Genomic DNA, 22,630 nt, shown 5'->3' with positions numbered 1-22,630 from the left:
GAATGGCCTTGAAAATAGGTTGTTTTTGTAAGAATTTTCCTTAGGGAAAAATACCCAAGATCAAGGAACTCAAACACAAGCACAAAATAGACCAAAGTATGATCAAAATATCAATTTCAAAATGAATTGGTGTAATTGCATGTACATTCACACTAAGAGTGCGTAAATATAAAGGCCTCTAGAATGCTTCTAGAATGTCTAGGAGTCAACACACTAATAAGTCTTACAACAAGGCACATGTCCACCAGGACTGGATTATCCTCCATTAAGCATAGGAGTAAGTGCAATGATGAGAGGATAAGCCTAGAAAGGTGTAGCACATAAAATTATGTTATAGACACCATGTGCTAAAATAAGAGTGCAAATAACTATGTTGTCTACATGACAACTCAATTAATTAAGCAAACTCCAATGTTGTAGACACCATGCGCTGAACTAGAGTTTCTTACTCCTATGTTGTCAACAAAACAACTCATAAGAGTATACAAAATCCTAGGTGTCAACCTAATAAATAATAAAATAATGCATTGACCTAAGTAAACTTAAGTAAAGTGTAAATATTGAATACTTATTTACACCAATAGTTTTACCTTATTGCTAACCAATTGAAAATTTAAAACCTCTTTTCCCTTTACACCTTTTTCTTTTGAAGAACTAGATTCCATTTTATAGATCTAGGGTTTACAAAATTCAAAACAACATAGCTCGTCACACAATAAATACCTTGTAAGTCTTGATGAAATGACGTCAAATAGCTGCTCAAATCTACTGCAAATGCTTTGGATGAAATTTCTAGATCACCTTTAGCTCTTCTTGCTTTCTCTCAAATTTGAATGATGTTAAATGAGCAGAAATTGATCAAATGCCCCTTTAAAATACTGCAATTAATGCTAAGTGCTTACATAGTTGTAAGCTCAACATCAACTAATTTCTAGCTCACTCGGCATCCACTTGTCTTTCCATTTATTTGACAACCATTACAAGCTTGGCAACAACTAGCCAGTCTATTAGCTCAACATCCACTAGAATTTTACTGGGCAACCATAGGAAACTTTTCATGCTCAACAATAACATGAAAAAATTAAAGATTTTTTTTGATTCCTAATAACTCTTTGCATCTTTATGCATTCTTATGTAATCTTTTCAGAAGTAAATCCTTTGGAATTGATGCATGGTATAACTTTTAAATATCAGTCCCACATACCTCTTGATTGCTTAATTTGATGAGGTGTGATCACTTGACCCATTGGGTGAAGTGATCCCTTCTCCACTTGATGTGTTGTAATCCTCCTTTCTCTTCCATGTATTGCTCATTTCATTTATGAGATTTTCAATATCTACCTTGCCTTTTCCTTTATTGAACTCACAACTTGGTGCCTTTGTCCTTGTTGGGCAATATCGGCTGATGTGACTAGTCTTCAAACAACTAAAACATGTGGTTTGACTCAACCACCTTTTGTAGTCACTCCTAAAGTGTGTTCTAATATAGTTCTCAGGAATATCTCCATACTCTTGATAGTAGTGAGAAATATGCCTTGTATTATAGTCCCAATTATAAAAGTTGCCATTGTTCTTTACTTTTGTTTGCTTATTTCATGACCATATTGCATTGGATCTACACTCAAAAGCTCTATGTCCATAATTCTGACAGTTGTAACAATATCCTTCAAACCTTTGAATGTGCATGCTCATGGTTCTACATTCATGTGCCTAATGACCTTATTTGTTACACTTATGGCAATGACCCATTCTCTTATACTTATCATTCTTCTTTATAGTCTTGCTCCTGCACAGATTGGCAGTATGTCCTTTCTTACCACATTTATGATAAATAGGTTTGGAATTCTTACCTTTGTTGCTCCTTTCTTCAACACTTTTGGATGATTCTCCTTCCTTAGTACTTGTGTATCCCATTCTAGATGTATCATTATTAAATTTAGGGGATCTCATCAATTGTTCAAAGTACTTGATGACTTCACTATGTTTATTAAAACTTTTAGCAAACTCCTTTTCCCTTTTTAGGTCATTACTCAACTATTCATTTTGTAACTTTTGTGTTTTTATCTCAATGTCCTTGGTATTTAGTTCATGGTTGGGATTCATCAGTTGACCCAAAGTTTCTAAGTGCATGTAAGCAATCTTGGTTACCTTTGATGATCTCTCTTCCAATCTTCTGGTCAAAACTCTTTTGTCATCTTCAATCATGGCTTTGTCTTCCACTACTTTCTTTTTCTATTCAGTCACCTCACATAGTAATATGGCTTGTGATTTTTTCTCTAACTTGAGATTTTTTATTTCTTCAACTTGGGCTTTATTCTTTCCATTAGATCTATAATTGTTGTATCAAATTCATTTGAGTCTCCATTTACAAATAGCTTAGTAGTGTCCATCTCTCTATATTGTGTGTCATTCTCCTCAATGGAAATTTCCTTCCTTCTTCAGTGATTTCTTTAGATCATCTCTTGCTTCATTCAACTCATGTAGAATGAGTTGTATTTCAATTCCTTGATTCTTAATGATCTTTCCCAACTTGTAGACTTTCATTTCCAAGATCTTTCCTCAAAGCTGTAAAGCTTCTCTTTTAGAGAATTAGGCTCTGATACCAATTGTTGGAATTACAATAGGAAAGGTAAGCTTCTAAGGGGGGGGGGAGTTGAATTAGTGCTTAACTTTGACCCATAAACTATTCACCACACATCCATCTCATGTATTCAATAAGTAAACTGAAATACCATGTAAAGCATGTAAATAAGTAAGCATTCACACATATAACACAAGATATGATTACCCAGAAACCCTCCAATAAGAAGGTACAACTGGGGTGGGGATGACACCCACAAATCTTCACTACTACAATAATAAAGTGATCATGAACCATGATCTACCTTGTGAAAGGTTTTCCCTATTCAAGGTTTACAAAGATTGTTAGGTCTTACCCTATTAAAGGATTTCAACACCCTATTAAAAGTGTGCCTTGCTAAAGGACTTCAACTCATAATTAAGTAAGCACCTTGTTAGAGGATTTCAATACCGTTTGTTAGGACTACTTTGTTAAGAGATTTAACTGATTCACCTATTAGAATGTCTTAGCAATGATCTTACGGTTAGCACTTTTATGCTTGATGATAGATCACCTCTATTCTGTTGTGTACTTGATCTTTCTTGATTAGATGTTGTTCTATTGTTCAGTATTTCCTTCCTTTGTTCTCCTTTTAACCAATTCTACAATACAGTTTAGGTCATAATGCCTTGGCCTCCATGAATGTCTTGGTTTGTGCATGAAAAACTCTCCTGATCATTCATTCATTCCCCTATCACACTCTATGGAAATTTAGGGCTTTTCCTCCTTAAGAAGACCTCAGTGACTTAGGGTTAGGTATGAATCAACGACTATGATTCACCTATATTTTTGCTTAAACCTTCCCTTTACTTGATTAGATACATGTAATACATAGAGATCCCAACTTAAGATTCATCCTTATCACCAAAATATCATAATTCAATTTGTAAGTTGGCTCAAAAATAATTTACGTAGTAGTTTGTGGCAATACAAACAACTATGATACAACTGTGTTACTCAACATCTAAAGTCCCTGATACTTGACAAGTATTGATTTCAACATTGATAATCAGCATTTGAATGACTTGAAATGTATTGTTTTCTTAGCCCCTAAATTACTCGTCATATACTGTCTACTCAGTTCCTGAGTGACTCGGCACATGACTGAAGTAGCACTCACTATTAACTTGGCATGCTCTAACTTATACATGTTGTGCTTAGCATATGCTACTTGTTCAACATGAACTAAGTAAATGAATTAAGTGTATAGACACTCACTTGTCAAAACCAATATGAGATTGTAACAAGTGTTTGATCCAGAAAAAAAATTACTCACAACTATTACCAACTCATTCCATCTTTCAGGAAAAGAACAAAAAATCAAGAGAGCCCTAACTTCTTCATCAAAATTAATATATACATAAGATAATTAACTGGTAAGAGCATTAAACTCATTTAAATGTCAGAAATAGATCTCCCTTCTTCCATCTTTATATTAAATAAATGCAATGCTAGATGAGAAATACCTTGTTTGAAGTGGAGGGCTTTTCATACAACCTTTCTAGGGTTTGCATCAACTCTTCAATAATCTTCACTTTTTTAATATTAAATGACACTAATTGTGCCAAGTATAATAAAATAAGCACCTTTCTATTCAAAGTATTCCAATCCTCATTTGTCATAGTTGTCAATTTCTTGGATTTTCCTTCCAACGGCCACCATAAATCCATATGATAAAGATAGTGCTCCATTTGCATTTTCCATAATTGAAAGTTTTTCCTATTAAACTTCTCAACCTTTAACTTACCCTCATCTACCATCGCTCCTACATAACTGTGAGACTCCCACAAAACCAGGAGACTTTCCTACGGAGGATAGCTAAAATACCTTTCTCTGATAACACTTTTTAGCATTTAAAGAGATGAAAATAAAATAACATTTAAATATATCCATTATCAAAAAATAATAATGCACACAGAAGATGACACAAGACACAAAGATTTAACGTGGTTCACCCAATTCCTTGGCTACATCCACCAAATAATGAGATTAATATTTTATTATCTAGTGATTACAACCTTATTACAATTTGTAATCCCTAATCAATCACCAAAAACTAGCAATTTGAATATTTCTTTTCTAGATGGAACTTTTCTTCCACAAGTTCACCCTTTACAATATTATTATACTTTTTGAGTTCTTGTTACTTAATCCTTTTAATCTTCGAGTTCAAATTTTACCTTACCAAGATGAGAATTCATAACTTTGTATTCATTAGTTTTTCTTTTTAGATATACTTAATGTTTCTCTCTTTGTGATTTTCCTTCTTTAATTTTCTTATCCATCTAAAGTGATGTAACTTCAAGATAATCCTCAAGTGTCTAATTCTCCTTTTTAAGTTTAGCAATCAAATTTTATTCATTGTCTAATTTAGGTTCCTTGACTTGGTCAGCTAACTAATTTCTCTTTACCCTTGAGATATCAATTTGACTTTTGAGTTTCTCAATGTAATTGTGTGCATCCTTGAGCATTAAATTCAATATTTCCTTCTCTCCATTATCTCTATCCAGATCTTCAAGAGTTGCCTCAATTTTTTTTTTCAAATTATCTATATCCATAAAGACTCTCCTCAAGTTGTAAAATATCTTCTAAGGAACTAGGCTCTAATACTAATTTTTAGAAATAGGTAATACTATGAGGGGACTGAATCAATATTGCAACACTTTAACACAAATTAATTATCTCAACATTTAACTATATGAATCCACAAAGCACATAAAAATAAGGAGCTCATAACACCATGATTTATTTTTAAGAAACCCCAGTCATGGGAAAAAATTGGCAAGATAATACCCACAACTATGTACTAATATCAAAATATTGTGTTAGGAGTTTTGAATCTATTAAGAGTCTTTACATACATTTAGTACATTAGTCCTTGGTAGAGGTCTCAAACCTATTAGGAGTTGTATTACAATAGAAGCTCACTCCTTAACAAGGAAAAATTGTCCAATATAAAAAGGATAATAACTACAATACCAAAATGACCATTTTGACATCACAATACCTGCTTAGTGACACAACACCCACTAGGTAGGAGGGTCTAAAAATAGACTATCCAAATAAGTTGTAAATAACTCCAACGAAAGATCAACACAACAACAAGATATACCAAAATGCAACTCTTTATTTCTCCAATAACTGAGTACATGCAATATATCGGGTTGTAAGGCCTTCTCAGTTATGACCAATACATCAATAGGTATAGTAGTTGACTAAGAGTTTGCAAGATCCAAGTAACCCTAGCTATCCTAGATTTGTAACACCATAATAATATGGTAGAAACAATCTAAACTTGTGCTTGCAAGCCACCAATAAATCTTCTTATTTCTTAAGCCTGCACTTAGCTACTAGCTCTACCAAATGCTATACTTTGTCGACCCTTCTCTACACTTCCATATTCTTTCTCCAATCTTCCCTACAATGCTACCCATACCCTCCTTTACATCACGGTCACAAATAAACCTTTATAAATAGAAACCTCTATAACTTAAGATCCAAATGATATCATTCCTTAAGTCTACTTTAAAAACCCATTAAATTGACATATAAGAAAGGATGAAGACTAGAAATAGGTCCTCATGCATCCAAATGGTCAATCCACATCATGAGTAATGCAACCATATCAAATGCATAGGTTGGCCAGTCAAAAAAATCAAGGCTACACCCTTTGAGGAATACACCAATCAAGCTTGTCATCATAGCAACCGAGTGTTTTCTCCTAGATATCGTTCCCTACTTTTTGTGAGTAGCTATGTCCCCTATTTTCTCTTTCTATCTTGTCTTATTTGAGGTGAGTCTATTTGGTTTGTTTCAAGTTTTGGTTTTATTCTTTTAACATCCCTATCTGGAATGCCAATCTCCCTTGTGTGATAGAAGTAATGATCCCCAACTACATGCCAAGGGTCTAAGGTTGAAGAGATGTGAGTTTCAAACTTGTTAGGACTCATTTTACTCATTTCTTTTGTAGCAACAAAGGACTCATGTAGCCTCAAGTTGGACACGAGGAAATGTTTATTATTGAGGAATTAATACAATCAATATGCCTTAATTTACCATGATTAAGAAGTTATTTATGACACGTAAATGGGTTAATGGTCACTTTATTCAATAATCACAATTGGGCTCTACAAGTGGAAGTTTTCTTTTTGGGTTATCGCCTTGCCTATGTGGAATCATTTCAAAATCCTAAAAGTGCTTTGGTGGGTTGTGATGATTTTGGTTCATGTTCAAACAAGGATGAGTATGAGTATCGTTTATGTGTGACCCTTCCTTTTTTTCCTCTTTGTTGCTTTAGGTTTTCTATTTCTCATCTTCATCTATCCTTTTTCTTTCTTCATCTTCATTGTACTTATTTCATGTGTCCCATCTTGTCCTTTTAGGGTGTTATTTTTCTAGTTGTTCTTTGGATTTTTGTTTGTTTTTGTCATTTGTTTATTATGGGCTAGAGATTTTTTGGCTTCACCCTCATCATGTGCAAAGAAAGCTAACATTTATCCTATGGAATGATCTTGATACCTTAAATTTTTGTCACTTATCATGGCTTACATTCATGATATAGGATGTATATTTCATGAGGAAGACTTTCTTTTTTCTTTTGGTTTCATTTTTGGGTTTGTTGTTTGGTGGTGCAAGTTCACCTCTTCTGGTTTTTTTGGGTGTTGGCTCTATTGGGAGAATAATTTGCATCTTGGGAATCTTTTGGTGTCCATTTGTTTCCTTGGTTCTACATGGGGTTGGATCTCATAGGTCGAGTTGGTCTTCTTGGCTTGGTCAAAAGGTTAGAGGCATGCCTTCATGGGTGTCTAGTTGTTGGCTTTAGCTTTGAAAGTTAGAAGGTGGGATATGTTTTCATTATTAAAATTATACGTGTGGCCTCAATTCTGGTGGGTTAGTGGTGACTTGTTGGAACTACGTTGGTATCCCTTTCATGGTCTTGGGTAATTGTAAGAGGTGGTTGTTACCTCTAAATGCTCATCAAGATGCATCACACTCTCTTGGGATGAGTCTTATGCGTCATTCACAATTTAAGTTGACTAGTATTTTGAATTCATATGGTTGTTGCATACAAAGTATACAAGATTTATTGGTCCTAAGTATCATGTGAATATACATTGAATAATATTCTTATCAATAGAATAAGCATAATTTAGCATTATAAGCCACATTGCCAGAGTTTTTGTCTGGGTAACACAACTTGCGATTCTGGTGAACAATAATAATGCGATATTTTGGAAGTTTAAATTACCTATTTTATGCTCATAAGTTTAAATGTTGTAGGTTCTTGGATTTTAGGACCTCATTCTCCATATCTGATGGGAGGTAGTTTTTTGTGCTTCTAAGGTATGGTTTCTAGATACCATCTTTTTTTTTACCAAAAGTGATTCCACTTATTTTTGGCACTCAAGTTTTTATGTCTTATCCCACATAGAAGATTCATCTTACAAAAGAAAAGAGAACACAAGGTCCTAGGAACCATAAATCTTAAGCCTAATAAAGTTAATATATTTAAAAATTTACGATTTTAATGCATGTCTAGTCCTTGTAGGTGTTAATGGATTCTAGCTTCAGAGGATCAAAAAAGATGTTTGAGTAGTAGAGAATGATACAAACCAATGTAAATTCTAGAAGATGGTGATTGGCTTGTAAAATAGGCATGTCCAAGAAAAAGTGGGAAGATGATTCTTTATAAATCAGCCAAGTCTTGAGATCCCAATTGTTGAAGGACTAGGTAGTGGCATAGAATGAGAGGCATCTAAGAAAATCAAGCTAGGAAAGAAATTAGTTGACAAATGGATGGGTGCTCATATGTTTGGGACATCACAAGAAGAGGTCCAAAAAAATCATCTTTTGTAATCGGTGTGGCTTCCCCTTCTATGTCTAATGTAACTCACATTGTAATGTAGAATGATGTGCAATAAGGACCCCACTACAAGAAATATTTTTCAACATCGGGAGATCCTCTTGGTTTAATTCACTACCTTCTCAAGGGGAGCTTCACTTTCTTTCTGAAGCACTACAATTCTACAAAGTGAATTTTTAGGTTTAGGATTCCTTTCTTCCCATAACCAAATCAAGTGAGCTTGCATTTCATTGTATCTAGCACTCAAAATTCTTGACCTAACAATTTTATCTTCTAAAGATCATCTTTGACACAACAAGATGTACTGGGATTCCTTTCAAAGCTAACCATCCACCATTTTTGTTGGCTGACAAACTTATTAATGATGCAAGTGGAAAGAAAATAATGGCAGAGAATTCCTTTTTTCCCTACATGTTTCCCTACATACCTGATGCATTTAAGGTTGTTAGAGAAGTGGAGTTATCTTATCAATTAGTGAGTGTCTCAAGGAGATAACCAACAAAGACATGATAAGAAAAGTGTGTAAATATCATCATTGGATTGGATTTCCCTTGGGAATTCCTCTCTTCCCCTTTCATGCTTATTTCAACCCCTTTCATGGTTGTAATTTCCCTTGCCCAAATTGACTAATTTTAGCTCAAGGAATATTGTCAAACACTTGTATGCTTCCTTTCAATGCTAAGAAATTTAGAATATTCACAAATGATATTACAATGCCTCTTACAATGATCTAATATGTTAGTGTAGTTCTTTTCACTTTTTTCAATGCTTATACATGGAATGCGTACTTACAACCAACTGACATTTTGACAAACAATTGACATACAACTATTATGCTAATCATATATGCTATTAGATGGACATTTTGTCAAACAAATGGTATGCAACATGTATGATGCAGGAGCATCTAGTGGTGTAAGGGCAATCCTGTATCACCCAAAAATATGCTTAGATATAGTTTCTATTTCATGTGTTTTTATTTTTGGATACTCATTTGGGTCAAATAAAGGTTCCAACTCTCACATTTCCACTATTAGTTTTATGGGTTATATTTTTTAAGCACCTTGGGATATGTGTAAATGTAGAAAATGTGTTATTTTGTAATTGAGCCAAAATTATGATGAATTAGAGGGTATAAGTTGGAGGGAAGATTATAATTGTAATTTAAAATGCTCCAGAAAAAGAATCAGGTCAAAAGGCTTTACGGTTAGAAAGTTATCGCTGATAGGCCAACACTGGGACAAATAATAATAAAGAATTGATGATTTATAATAAAGTTCAGTTGGTCTATACATGTCAATCCAAGAGCGTAAGCTTTTGAAAGGTGTCCGAGCAGTATGCTATCAAGGGATGATAGTTGTGAAATGAGGAATTATGAATGCAGCTAAAACACACAAAATTTAGTCTACAAAAAATGAAACAAATCCAATGATAGGAACTGTCACTTCTTGGCGACAGGAACATAAGAAACATAAATGAACATAAAGACAATGATAATAACAAATGTAAAAATTTGCAAATCCGATGAACATTAATCTAGAAGAAACAAACAAACATCATTCCAAAGAAAATAATAATACAATAATTTTCTAAATAAAAATCTGACATGAATTTCTATACATATGATAGGCATCCAATAATCTACACATTAATACAAATAATTTCTTGTACAGGTTTAAGAGCATAAATTTGCAATATCAATTACTTCAAGAAAATGAATACAAACTTTAAACCATTTCACTATCTTTCTCAATTAAAACATTAACTAGATTAGATATGTACTCATATGAAACCTTAAATATAAACCATACTAAATTGTTGAATTATGAATTATACAAACCATAATTATATTACAAATATCACCAATATTTTGCAGAGTGGGCCCTTCCTCCTCAGTTTGCTGAGTGATGAAATTCAAATGCTTCTCTTAAACTATTTCAATCATACGCTGTTCTATATTTCTGATCAAAGTCTTGTTCCTGCTGAAAGCTATATTCTAATCTGCCTCCCCCACTATGTCTCACACTGCTTATATATACATAGTAGGCTTAACAACTTATTAACAGCTTTGTTATTCATGCCATCTAAAGAATGACTATTACATAGAACAATCTATAACAGAAATATGTGACTTGCAAAGAATAGATAACTTTGTTGTATCGGTTCAGAACAGTATTGTCTTCATCCACCATTTTTGAGCCAAGGTTGTTGCCACGTATGGAGTCCTCCATCACCATACAAATAATGCCAAGAATAGGAAATTTTTTTCATCATTCCAAAAAAACTATATTATATGTGGTTGTTGATTCATGGTAGAGTAGATTCTGGTCGAAATCCAAACCCGTAATAGGAAAATCACGTTTTAAAAATAGTCTCTAACTTTTCCATCTTGCACATTCTGAAGATTTTGTCACGAAGGATTGTAATTGGGCATATTCTGGACAGTACCCATGTTTCGGATTTTTGAGATTCATCCACATCTGTTCACAAAATAAAATGCAAAATTGACTGTCCTCATTTTTAGTTGGTAATTATTCCAGCTAAGTTCTTTCTTAGCATACTCCTTGGTCAATAATTTTGGAAGGAATAATGCTTTAAATAATGAATTCCAATAAGATATAGCAAGCAATATTTTCAAAGTGGATGAAACTTTGTATTTCTAAAATAGCTATAGGAAGATGTCTAGCAGGCGATAGGAAGAACCATAACTTGTTAGATAAATACAATTTCATTTATTTATTCACATATTCTATCTAATAACTATATTAAATATTACTCATAAATATTCAATCATATGCAACATAGAAAGAGAAAATGGAATAAAAGATAGGGATTTAAATGAGTGTGAAGGCTTATACGGAGGATAAAATATGGTATAATTAAGGACAAATATTGCTCTCATCAATTGCAGTTTTAAATTTCTTGGAGACCTCTTACGAGAGCTTCAAAGTTATATTTGAGGCACTAAATGACATCGTATGGGGCTGAAAAATGTGGGATGAGTGAAGCTAGTTCATAGGGCTATAGAGCGCTTGAAGAGCTTTCTAGAAATGTAAATGGTTTGTCAATCAGAGTCCCAGTTCAAAAGTTATGCCTCCCAAAAGTTGGACTACCATTTTTGGATTCTTCTAATTATACACTGACCTCTAATGAGATTTCTGGAACCTTCTATTTTGGTGGCGGATGCCAACTAGCATATTCTAGAATTTATTCCTAACCCTAAATGAATTGTGGTCTATTTAAGAACATTTATGGCATTGTAAAAGTAGTTCTTAGTGGAGTTAGAGAGAGGGTACTGTGTGGAGGATTTCTTTCTCTAGAATCATACTATTGTAAGCCCATAGGACATTTTTTATTGATAATAATATTTCTATTTTCCTGTGTGTTCATTTTGGTCTTTGGTTGTGTCCCCATCAATGAATCTCTTTAATTGAATTCATTCTCATGTACAATGTTGCTATGAGTTTGCCAAGACAAATGGGCTTACAATAATGACTACAATAATGCCAAAATTTGATTTTGAATTATCACATCAAAATCATATGCCTAAAAATTACAATGCTAACTACTAATAGTTGCAAGAGGAACCTAATAATAGTGATGCCTAGGAATGGAGATGAATCAAGCATAAGTACTATAGCATGACATCATTCTTGCATACTGTAGCAACCAACAATAAATGTATTCTCCAATTTAAGCACAAATAGTACTATTGAAATGAAGCTCTCTTGAATACCAACTTTAGTGGATATGTCACCACCTCAAATGGTAGCAACACTAAAGAGTTGAAATTTTCCAATGGCCGACTAAAATTAGAAACCTTAGTTTCTTCTCCCAAATTCTTATCAAATGCAATTCACAATAATTGGATGATTAACAATGAAGCTCTCACCTCTATTTATTTTTTTCCTTCACTCTTCTGGAAGGAAATAAAATATTATTTAATTGCATTCTCTAGAACCTTCCCCCCTTCTATTAATTAATTGTATTTCTAGAAAATGCACTCTCTAGAAGATTTTCCCTTGCAATACAATAATTAATTATGCTTCTAAAAAATTAAATTAATTAAATATAAAGTCACCTTTTAATTTTAAATTTTTGATGACTTTATAAGTAATTATTTTAATCAATTTCTCCTTATTTCTTCACTTAGCCTTCAGAGAATGTAAAATACTCCCTTATAGTATGTCGCCTCAAGTTTCTTTCCCTGAAATCAATGATAGCATCTAGCACCAATACCAATTTTTCATCATCATCCAAGGGTGGAAGCACTATAGAAGGAATAATATGATGTCCTAGTGCCTTCTTGAGGCATGACACATGATTGTTATATTATCCTTGAGAGTCTTAACAATGTCTTGACTCTCTTGTAATAAATCACCTACACTAGGCACTCTACTATCACTCAAAACCAGATCCATAAAATTGGGTGCCTTATACCCATACAGGGCCATACAAGGTGACATTTGAATAGACATGTTATAAGTGGTATTGTAGAAATACTCATAGAGATAAATCCACTTTATCCATGCCTTCTATTGCCCTACTATATAGTTTTTGAGATATCCCTCCATCAATTTATTCACTATCTCCATCTAACCATATGTCTGAGGGTGGTAGCTAGTACTCAGAGTGAGCTTTGTCGCACACAACCCAAATAGCTCCTGCCAAAAGTGACTCATAAACCTATTTTGTCTGTCACTCACAATGCTCTAAGGTAAGACATGTAATCTAAATATCTCCTTTAAGAAGAACTTTGCCACTTGTGTAGTAGTGTATGTAGCAGTGATCAGAAAGAAGTGTGCAAACTTTGTAAGACAATCCACATCTACATATATGTAGTCCTTGCCTTGGGCTCTAGGTAGTCTTGTGATGAAGTCCATAGATAAACACTCCTACTTCCTATCAAGAATTGGAAGTGGCTGAAGTAAATTGACTAGATAGGAGTGTTCCAAGTTATTCTGCTGGCAGGTGGGACACTGCCTAATGTACTGAAGTACTTCTACTTTAAGCCCTTTCTATATGAAGTGCTCTATAATCTACTAGTATGTCTTGTAGAAACTAGGATTTTTGGAAATATTCAAGACTATGCTAAGTTATTGAGAGGGGAGGGGTGAATCAATAACATTTGAAAACTTCTACCGATTTCAATTCTTGATCCAATAAACCATTTAGTATTTAATTTATCACATCTAATCTAATTGCATGCATGAGAAACTGAAAATATAAAAGCATTCACAATACTTGAACACAATGATTTGGTGACCTAGAAACCTTCCAAATAGAAAATAAAACTAGGGTAGATATGATACCCACAAACTTTAGTACATCAATATAAAGTTGGCCGGTTAAGGCTTACATTGATCACTTCTGATGATCTGCCCTATTAGGAGAAAATAGGACTGCTAGGTCCACCTTGTAAGAGGATTTACAAATATACAATGAAGCATGTGTTAGTTTGTGGTGATTGATTAGAGAAGTACAATACATGTAATTATTAATTGTAACCCTAAAGTGGTTTAATACTTGTATAAAAGGGCCTAGGGTTAGGGGTTGTTTTATAGTTGTGATGTGAAAATTGGCTCTTGTAGTGGTATTGAGATGTAAGGGATTACAGATTGTAATCAAGTTATAATCATTAGATCATAATAATATCGGACTTGTTGTTTGGTGGACGTAGCCCAAGGATTAGGTGAACCATGTTAAATCTTGGTGTCTTGTGTTCTTTTCTATGTGATCTATTATTTTTTGATATTGTTTATATTTGCATGGAATTGTTATTTTTGTTTGTAGTTTATTCCTAACAAGTGGTATTAGAGCGAGGTTATTTTTTTAGTTATCCTCTATAGGAAAGTTTTATAGTTGAGTGGGAGTCTCATAGTGTGATGGCAAATGAGGGTAAGCTGACGGTTGATAGGTTTAATGGGTAGAACTTCTAGTTATAGAAGATGCAAATAGAAGACTATCTTTATTAGAAGGATTTATGGAAGCTATTGGAAGGAAAAGCCAAGAATCAGGGATCTATGTCAAATGATGAATGAGATATTTTGGATAGAAAGGCACTTGGAAGCATTTGATTTTGCTGGGCATCATCAGTGGAATTTAATACTACAAAAGCATAGACAATAAAAGAGTTGATGAAAACCCTAGTGACAATGTATGAAAAACCCTCTGCTTCAAGCAAGGTATTTCTCATGAAGTATTTATTTAATATGAAAATGGCAGAAGGTGGATCTATTGCAAATCATTTAAATGAGTTTAATACTATTACTAGTTAGTTATCTTCAGTGGGAATTAATTTTGATGAAGAAATAAGGGCCCTTTTGATTTTGTGTTCTTTGCCTAAAAGTTGGAATGGCTTGGTAATGGCTGTGAGTAATTTTGTTCCTAGATCTAGTACCCTAAAATATGATGATGTGATCCATGTTAGTTTGAGTGAGGAAACTTGTAAGAAATCCTTAGGTGGATCTACATCAAGAAATGCTTTAAATGCACAAAGTAGGGGTAGAACAATTGAAAGAGGAAGTAATTCTAGAAATTGTGGAAAATCAAGAGGAAAGTCAAAAGGGAGGAGGTCTCAATCGAGAGGACTAAACAACTACTGGTACTATGGGAAACCAGGTCATAAAAAGAAAGATTATTGGAATTGAAAGAAAAATGAAGGAGATAAACTAGATGGAGACAAGGAGGCAAATGTGGTAAGTAGCAAATCGGAAGAGGATGCTTTGCTTCTGTCTTTAGAAAGTGTTGATGATTAATGGATTTTAGATTTTGGTGCTTCATTTCATGCTACACCTCATAGAGTTTATTTCATTTATTATGTCCAAGGGGATTTTGGACTTGTTTATTTAGGGGATAATGAACCTTGTTAGATTGTTGGAAAGGGAAAAGTCAAGATTAAGTTGTAGAATGGGAATCATTGGCTACTACATGAGGTAAGACATGTTCCAAGGTTGAGTGGGAATTTAATTTCAGCAAGGCAACTCAATGATGAGGGTTGTGTAGTTACTTTTAATGATAAAAATTGGAAGGTTTCAAAAGGTTTCCTTGTAGTAGAAAAAGGTGTGAAAGTAGGCACCTTATATCTTTGTACAGGTCATATTGTTCCTTCTACTTTAATTATTTTAGAGAAAAATGAATGTTTAGGAACAGTTGTTGTAGTTGAGTAGGGAGAACAAATAGCTACTATAAATTATGATACAACATTGTGGCACAACAAACTTGGGCACATGAGTGAGAAAGGTATGAAAGTAATTCATTCAAAGAAAGTTTTACCAAGTCTAAAATGTGTTAATATGGAATTTTGTGAACATTGTGTGTATGGAAAACTAAAGAGAGTGAGTTTTGTGAAGATTGAGAAGGAAAGTAAAAAGGAGAAATTAGAGCTTGTGCATACCGATGTATGGGGACTGGCTCAGGTATCTTCCCTTGGTGGCTCTCATTATTATGTTACATTTATTGATGATGCAAATAGAAAAGTATGGGTTTATTTCCTTAGACATAAATCTGATGGATTTCAAACTTTTTAGAAATGGAAATGCTTGGTTGAAAATGAGACTGGTAAGAAATTAAAATGTCTCAGATCTAATAATGGTGGTGAGTATTGGAGTCATGAATTTGAAGATTATTTCTCCACTAAAGGTATTCATAGAGAACAACTATTCTAAGGACTCCATAGGAAAATGGAGTGGTTGAACACATGAACATGACTATAATGGAGTGTGCAAGGAGCATGAGGTTGCATATTAGATTGCCCTTATACATGTGGGAAGAGGTTGTAAATACTACTATATATTTGATTAATAGAGGTCCCTCTGCTCCTTTGGGTTGTTGTATTTCAGAGGAAGCATGGACTGGTAAGAAGGTGAGTTATTCTTTTCTCAAAACCTTTGGTTGTGAAGCATTTGCTCACATAGGTTTTGAAAGCAGAACCAAGCTAGAAGCTAAGTCAAAGAAATGTGTATTTGTTGGATATGGCATGAATGAATTTGGTTATAGCCTTTGGGATTTTGAAAATCATAAAATTTTAAGAAGCAAGGATGTTATATTCAATGAGAAAGTGTTGTACAAAGATTTTTTGTAGCAACATGAGAAGAAAGAAGATGATTATGTAGTGTTGGATGATACTCCAAAAGATGATGTTCCGTCCATTCCTCATGATTTGCAACAACTACAACAACAAATAACACATAGACCAGTGAAACTTAGACAATCAAAAAGGAAAATTAGACCTCTAGAAGGATTTTCTCCCTCTTTGTATTCTATTTTATTAAAAAATGTTAGTGAACCTGAATGTTATGATGAAGCTATGTAGGTGGATACTAAGATTCAGTGGAAGTCTGTAATGAAAGATGAAATGGACTCTTTGTTGAACAAGAAGACATGGGATTTATGGAAGTTGCCTGTAGGTAAAAGAGCTTTATAGAATAAGTGGGTTTACAAGTTCAAAGAAGAGGATGGAGGTAAGAAAATATTTAAAGCCAGGTTAGTTGTGAAATGATTTGCATAGAAAAGGGCATTAATTTTAAGTATTGTGGCTATTGAAGATTTGCATTTAGAGCAACTTGATATTAAAATAGCCTTCCTTCATGGTGATTTGGATGAAGAGATATATATGGCTTAGCCACAAGGTTTTGAGGTCAAAGGTACGAAGAACTTAGTGTTCAAATTGAAGAAAAGTTTATATGGCTTGAAGCAAGCACATCGCCAATGGTATCTAAAATTTGACAGTTTTATGCATGAGCATGGATACAATAGGTGTCATTCAGATCATTGTGTTTATTTTAAGAGCTTGAATGATGAAAACTACATTATTTTATGTTTATATGTTGATGATATGCTTATAGCTGGGTTTAACATAGATCATATTAAGCGGTTGAAATGCCAGTTAGCACATGCATTTGCCATGAAGGATTTTGGGGCAACAAAAAAAAATCCTTGGTATGAAGATTTGCAAAGATATGAAGAATAGAACACTGACACTATCTTAGGCTGATTATGTGGAGAAGGTGTTGCGACATTTCTCTATGGAGAATGCTAAAGCTGTCAACACACCTTTACCTAGTCATTTGAAGTTGACTAAGGAGTTGTGTCCCAAGACACAAGAAGAGGAGGATAAGATGTCCATTTTACCCTATGCTTCAGCTATAGGAAGCTTGATGTATACCATGGTATGTACCAGGCCAGATATTGCACATGTAGTGGGATTCGTTAGCAGGTATATGAGTCATCCAAGAATTGAGCATTAGAATGCAGTCAAATGGATTCTCAGATATTTGAGAGGAACACCCAATACGTGTTTACATTTTGGGGGCTCTACTACTAATTTACAGGGCTATGCTGACTAAGATTTGGCACGCGATATTGATACTAGGTGGAGTACTATATGTTATATCTTTACTATTGGTGGGGCAACCATGAACTAGGTTTTTAGGTTATAGAAGATTAATGCTCTATCCACTAGGCAAAGTATGTTGCTTCTATAGAGGTAGCTAAGGAGATGATATGGCTTTAGTTCTTCTTGGAAGAATTGAGACATCCTTAGAAGGATAATTATTTGTTTATAAATAGTCAAAGTGCTATTCATCTTGTGAAAAAAATTAGCTTTGCATTCCAAGAAAAACACATACAATTGTGGTACTATTTCATTCAGTCAGTTTTGGAGGATGGATAGTTAAAGTTGGATAAGATACATACAAATGAAAATCCCATAGATATGTTGACAAAGGTAGTAAAAAGGGAGAAGCTAAACTCCTCTTTAGCTTCAGTTGGTATTCTAGACTGAACATGACTAAAAGAATAACAATGTCTAGGGTGGTTTGATCTAGTGGGAACTTGATGGAGTAGTAGCATAGTTACAGGATTAGTTTCCAAGTGGGAGATTGTTGTTTAGTGTGGAGCCTAATCAATCCCCAAGTGAAAGATTGTTAGTTTGTGGTGATTGATCAAGAAAGTACATTACATACTTCATAAATTCTTTTGGGTTCGAGGCATCGCCCTGAAAAAAATTGGGCCCTATTTTATCAAGATTTTGGGCTGACATGTAATTATTAATTATAACCCTAAAGTGGTTTAATACTTGTATAAAAGGGCTTAGGGTTAGGGATTATTTTATAGTTGTGATGAGAAAATTGGTTCTTGCAGTGGTATTGAGCTATAAGCGATTATGGATTGTAATCAAGTTATAATCACTGGATCATAATAATATTGGACGTATTGTTTGGTGGACATAGCCTAGGGATTGGGTAAACCATGTTAAATCTTGGTATCTTGTGTTCTTTTCTGTGTGATCTATTATTTTCTAATATTGTTTATATTTGCATGGAATTGTTGTTTCTATTTGTGGTTTATTCCTAATAGTATGCACTTGGTCAACAAATTTAGAAAAGACTATTAGGTCTACCTTATTAAAGGATTTTTACTAGTTCACCTGTTAGGATGAAGCAACAGATCTCTAGGTTGCAACTGAGTTTGCTGATATAGATTCCTTGATGTAATGATCACCTTTTTGTGAAAGATTTGTCACTATTGCTCCTTATGTTGATATGGCCTTCATAAATCTTTATATGCTACTTACATTTGCATTCTTGCACTTGCATTACACATTCATTATATTCCATACTACTTTGACATGATACAATGCATCACATATATATACCAATCCAATTTACAAAATTACAAAGTTGGCCCTAATGCAAGTTAACAAAAATATGACAAAGTTGGCCAATGAAGATACTCGGGTTCTAAAGACTGACTCAGTGAGGTTCTGATACATGTCATCCACTATCACTACTTGGCATCATCATGCTCTTGGTAAACGTAGAAGCTCAGTCCATACTGATCATTTTCAAGTAGTCTTGAACTTGATCTACACTGGTGACTTGGTAGATATTGTGCAACTTGGAAAACACTCAATTAATTGGTTACCATGGAGTGGCTCAGTCAACACTATCTTCACATCACATGAACTGAGAACTCGATAGACACTAAAATGCTCAATAACCACTAACTTCATATCATAAGAACTACGAACTCGATAACCATTGATAAACTTGGTTTACACTAACTAAATCTTCTTGGTGGCTATACATAATTTGAATAAGTGTGTGTCACTAATAACAAAACTTGACTAATATGTCAACAATCTCCCCCTTTGGAATTAGTGACAAAAACACTTACTAGCCCAAAACTGAATACTTTGTATTCATCATCATGTGATACTAGCTTGGTCTATTTTGAGGTTTTTCAAAATTGATATTTGTAAGATATATATAGAATATATTTATTCCATAGCATATGTTTCCCCCATACTATGTGATCTACTATGTACATGAATCTTTTTCTCTTGTATACATTTCTCCCTTTGTAATTCTTCTCTTCCCCATGTTTAACTTTTCTCTCATATCTTATCTCTTCTCCCCCTTTTTTGATGGTAATGCCAAATATTTATTCAACATATTTACTTGGAGACACCAAAATGAGATAAGAATTTAGAGTGTACCTTGAGGGTAATTGCCAATGATTTATCCCAATTTTCTTGAAGAATCTTACATGTCTGAGTGGCAATTTGCACTTCAACTGATAGTTCAATCATGTGGTCAACAACAGAAAAGTTGTTATCATGAATTAGGGGTTTTGAATAAACAATATGTTTCTACATAGAGTCCATGACTAGAAGGATCATATTTAGAATATCAACTAATGTGGAATGGATCCTTGCTTCTTCTCTTAACAACTCTACTTGCATGTCTGTTAAAAATCTAATTTTCTTAAAATGTGCGGAGTTTGAACTGGGTTCAAGTTGCAATTGCTGAGCACTTTCCTTAAGATCAATATCAATTTAAGATAATTTTCCCTTAAATTCTTAGGTATACTTGGTAACATCACATAGATTTGCAAAAAGTGATGACACATTAGAATATGATGCTTCAAGATTGACCAAAATTTTTGACAAATCAACTTGATTAATAGTGATTTGCTGAGCAATGTGCTTGAGCACTTTATTGTTGAATTTCTTTTCTACCTTTTCAATCAACTTCTCTTATCCTTCTATATCCTCATTAAACTTTTGGACTACCTCCTCAAGTTGAAACAAAATAGGTTGAGAAGAATCAACCTCAATTCTAATAGCCTTGGATAAAATATTTTTAGCATCATCTAATACCTTTTATTCTCTGACTCTTTCTTCTCTTAATCTTTGTTGCTTTGCCTTTTTCTGAAGAAGTTTTCCAACTATGTGCATTTGGTCTATAGACAAATAGTGGAAATCCCATTTGGGAATTTCTATTTCCTTGTCCAAATCTATATCTTCTTCTATCTCCTTTCCTTTCAAAATTTTTATACTCAGTTGATCTTTAGGCTCAACCATCCTTGCATTTGTTGCTTTAGTATCTAGAATAGAAATAATAGTGGACATACTCGGGCTTGTAGTAAAAACTATTATAGCACTAACTCTTATAGCACTGACTATTGGAATACTTATAGAGATGCTAGAAGAATCCAAAATTGATGAGGTCAAAATTATAGAGTCCAAAATTGAAGTAGACAAAACTAGAGTGCTTACAATAGATGAGCTCAAAACTGAAGAAGTCAGAATTGTAGAGGAGATGACTGAAGAACTTAACTCAGTAGATGATGAGTGAGACTATAGCTTAGTTGGTGAAGTATAATTCACTTATCTCAATGATATGTGAGTTGTGTTGGTGCAAAGAGTGATTGGACATTTGATGCATCTGACTTGTTGAAGTTGTCTCCATACTTGATGTTATCAAAGATTTTCTCAGTGAGTGAGGAAGTGAGGCAATGACTATAGCTACTATATTTACTAGGTCAATCCCCTCATCATCTTCTTTTCTTCCTTAGTATCTTCTACACCTTTCTTCTCTTCTTCTTCCTTTTCTTTGGCTTCTAGCTCCTTATACTCTTCATAATCAATAGTAACATAATGAGGTTATCCTTCGACATCATCTTCTTCATCCTTACTTTCTTCTTCTTCATCATCCTTTACTTCAATAGGATATTCACTTGGCTTATGAAGATGGTAAACATTCCTCCAAGTTTTTGTAGCATTTCTCACAACATGCTCTATATCCTTAATCAAAACTAAACAGGTGTTAAATCTCAAAGTCATTTTCTCCTCATTTTTCCTTAAGGACTCTATTACCTTACCATCTGATATGCTCGGTAGTAACTACCTTAGGGTTTGTGCATATATGTCTTTTATTATTTTTATTGCAAAATCCCATCTTGGCTTTATTTTCTCTAACAATTCATTAGAGATTTTAGAGGCAATCTAGTCTAGTGAATACTTCCATTTGGCCATTTTGGTCAGTACCAGTTCTTCAACTTGTTTTTTCTCTACCTTTGTCCTTGTCTCATACTTCAAGGATTTACATTTTTTTATACCAAAACATTCTTCCATTTTCTTTAATTTTTCTTGGAAGGTGGGAGGAGGTCTGCTAAGTATAATGTTACTTCCTTTCTTCCTAGACTTCCTTGTGAAGATTGCAGTGGATGCCTTTGCTGACTTGGTGATGATCACCTTGCCCTTTTTCTTCAAAGTTTCTTCTTCTTTGGATTCTTCTTCATCCTTTTCCTACTCTTCATATTCACCTTTACCTTCAATTAACAAGAGAGGTGCACTAGATTTCAGTTTGGCTAACCTTCTCTTTCCTTTGTTAATTGCTTGAGGTAGCTTGATTTCTAGCTCTATTCTTGCTTTTTCCTCTTCATAAGTACCAAAATAAGGGGCCTTGGGATCCACAAGTTCATTGACAAGGGCTTCAATGATATCCTTGGTCTCATCAATGTTTACTTCATAACCAAGAGGCTTGACCCATACAGTTCTAGGCTTGACTGCCTGAATGTATACCTTGTCACAATCAACCATAAAACACACATCATCCTTGTAGTCCTCAACTAACTTCTTAGGTATCCTGAACCTATTTTTCATTTTGTATTTGAACACATCAAAATAGTTGGCCATGATGCTACCATAGTTTTCTCCCATTTCTGCAATGTATTCATTTATTTGGTACAATACTGGTACTTCCTTTCTCTAGACTGTAGTATGTTTGGAAGGGAAAAACTTCTAAACATAGAAGAATAAACATGTTAACAAAGAACCAAATTTTCATAGATTATTCTTA

This window comes from Cupressus sempervirens, chromosome 7, assembly GCF_028749045.1.
Source record: "Cupressus sempervirens isolate cs-2001-9-10 chromosome 7, ASM2874904v1, whole genome shotgun sequence".
Lineage (NCBI taxonomy): Eukaryota > Viridiplantae > Streptophyta > Pinopsida > Cupressales > Cupressaceae > Cupressus > Cupressus sempervirens.
The sequence above is the reverse complement of the archived record's forward strand: the minus strand, read 5'-3'. Positions refer to the sequence as shown.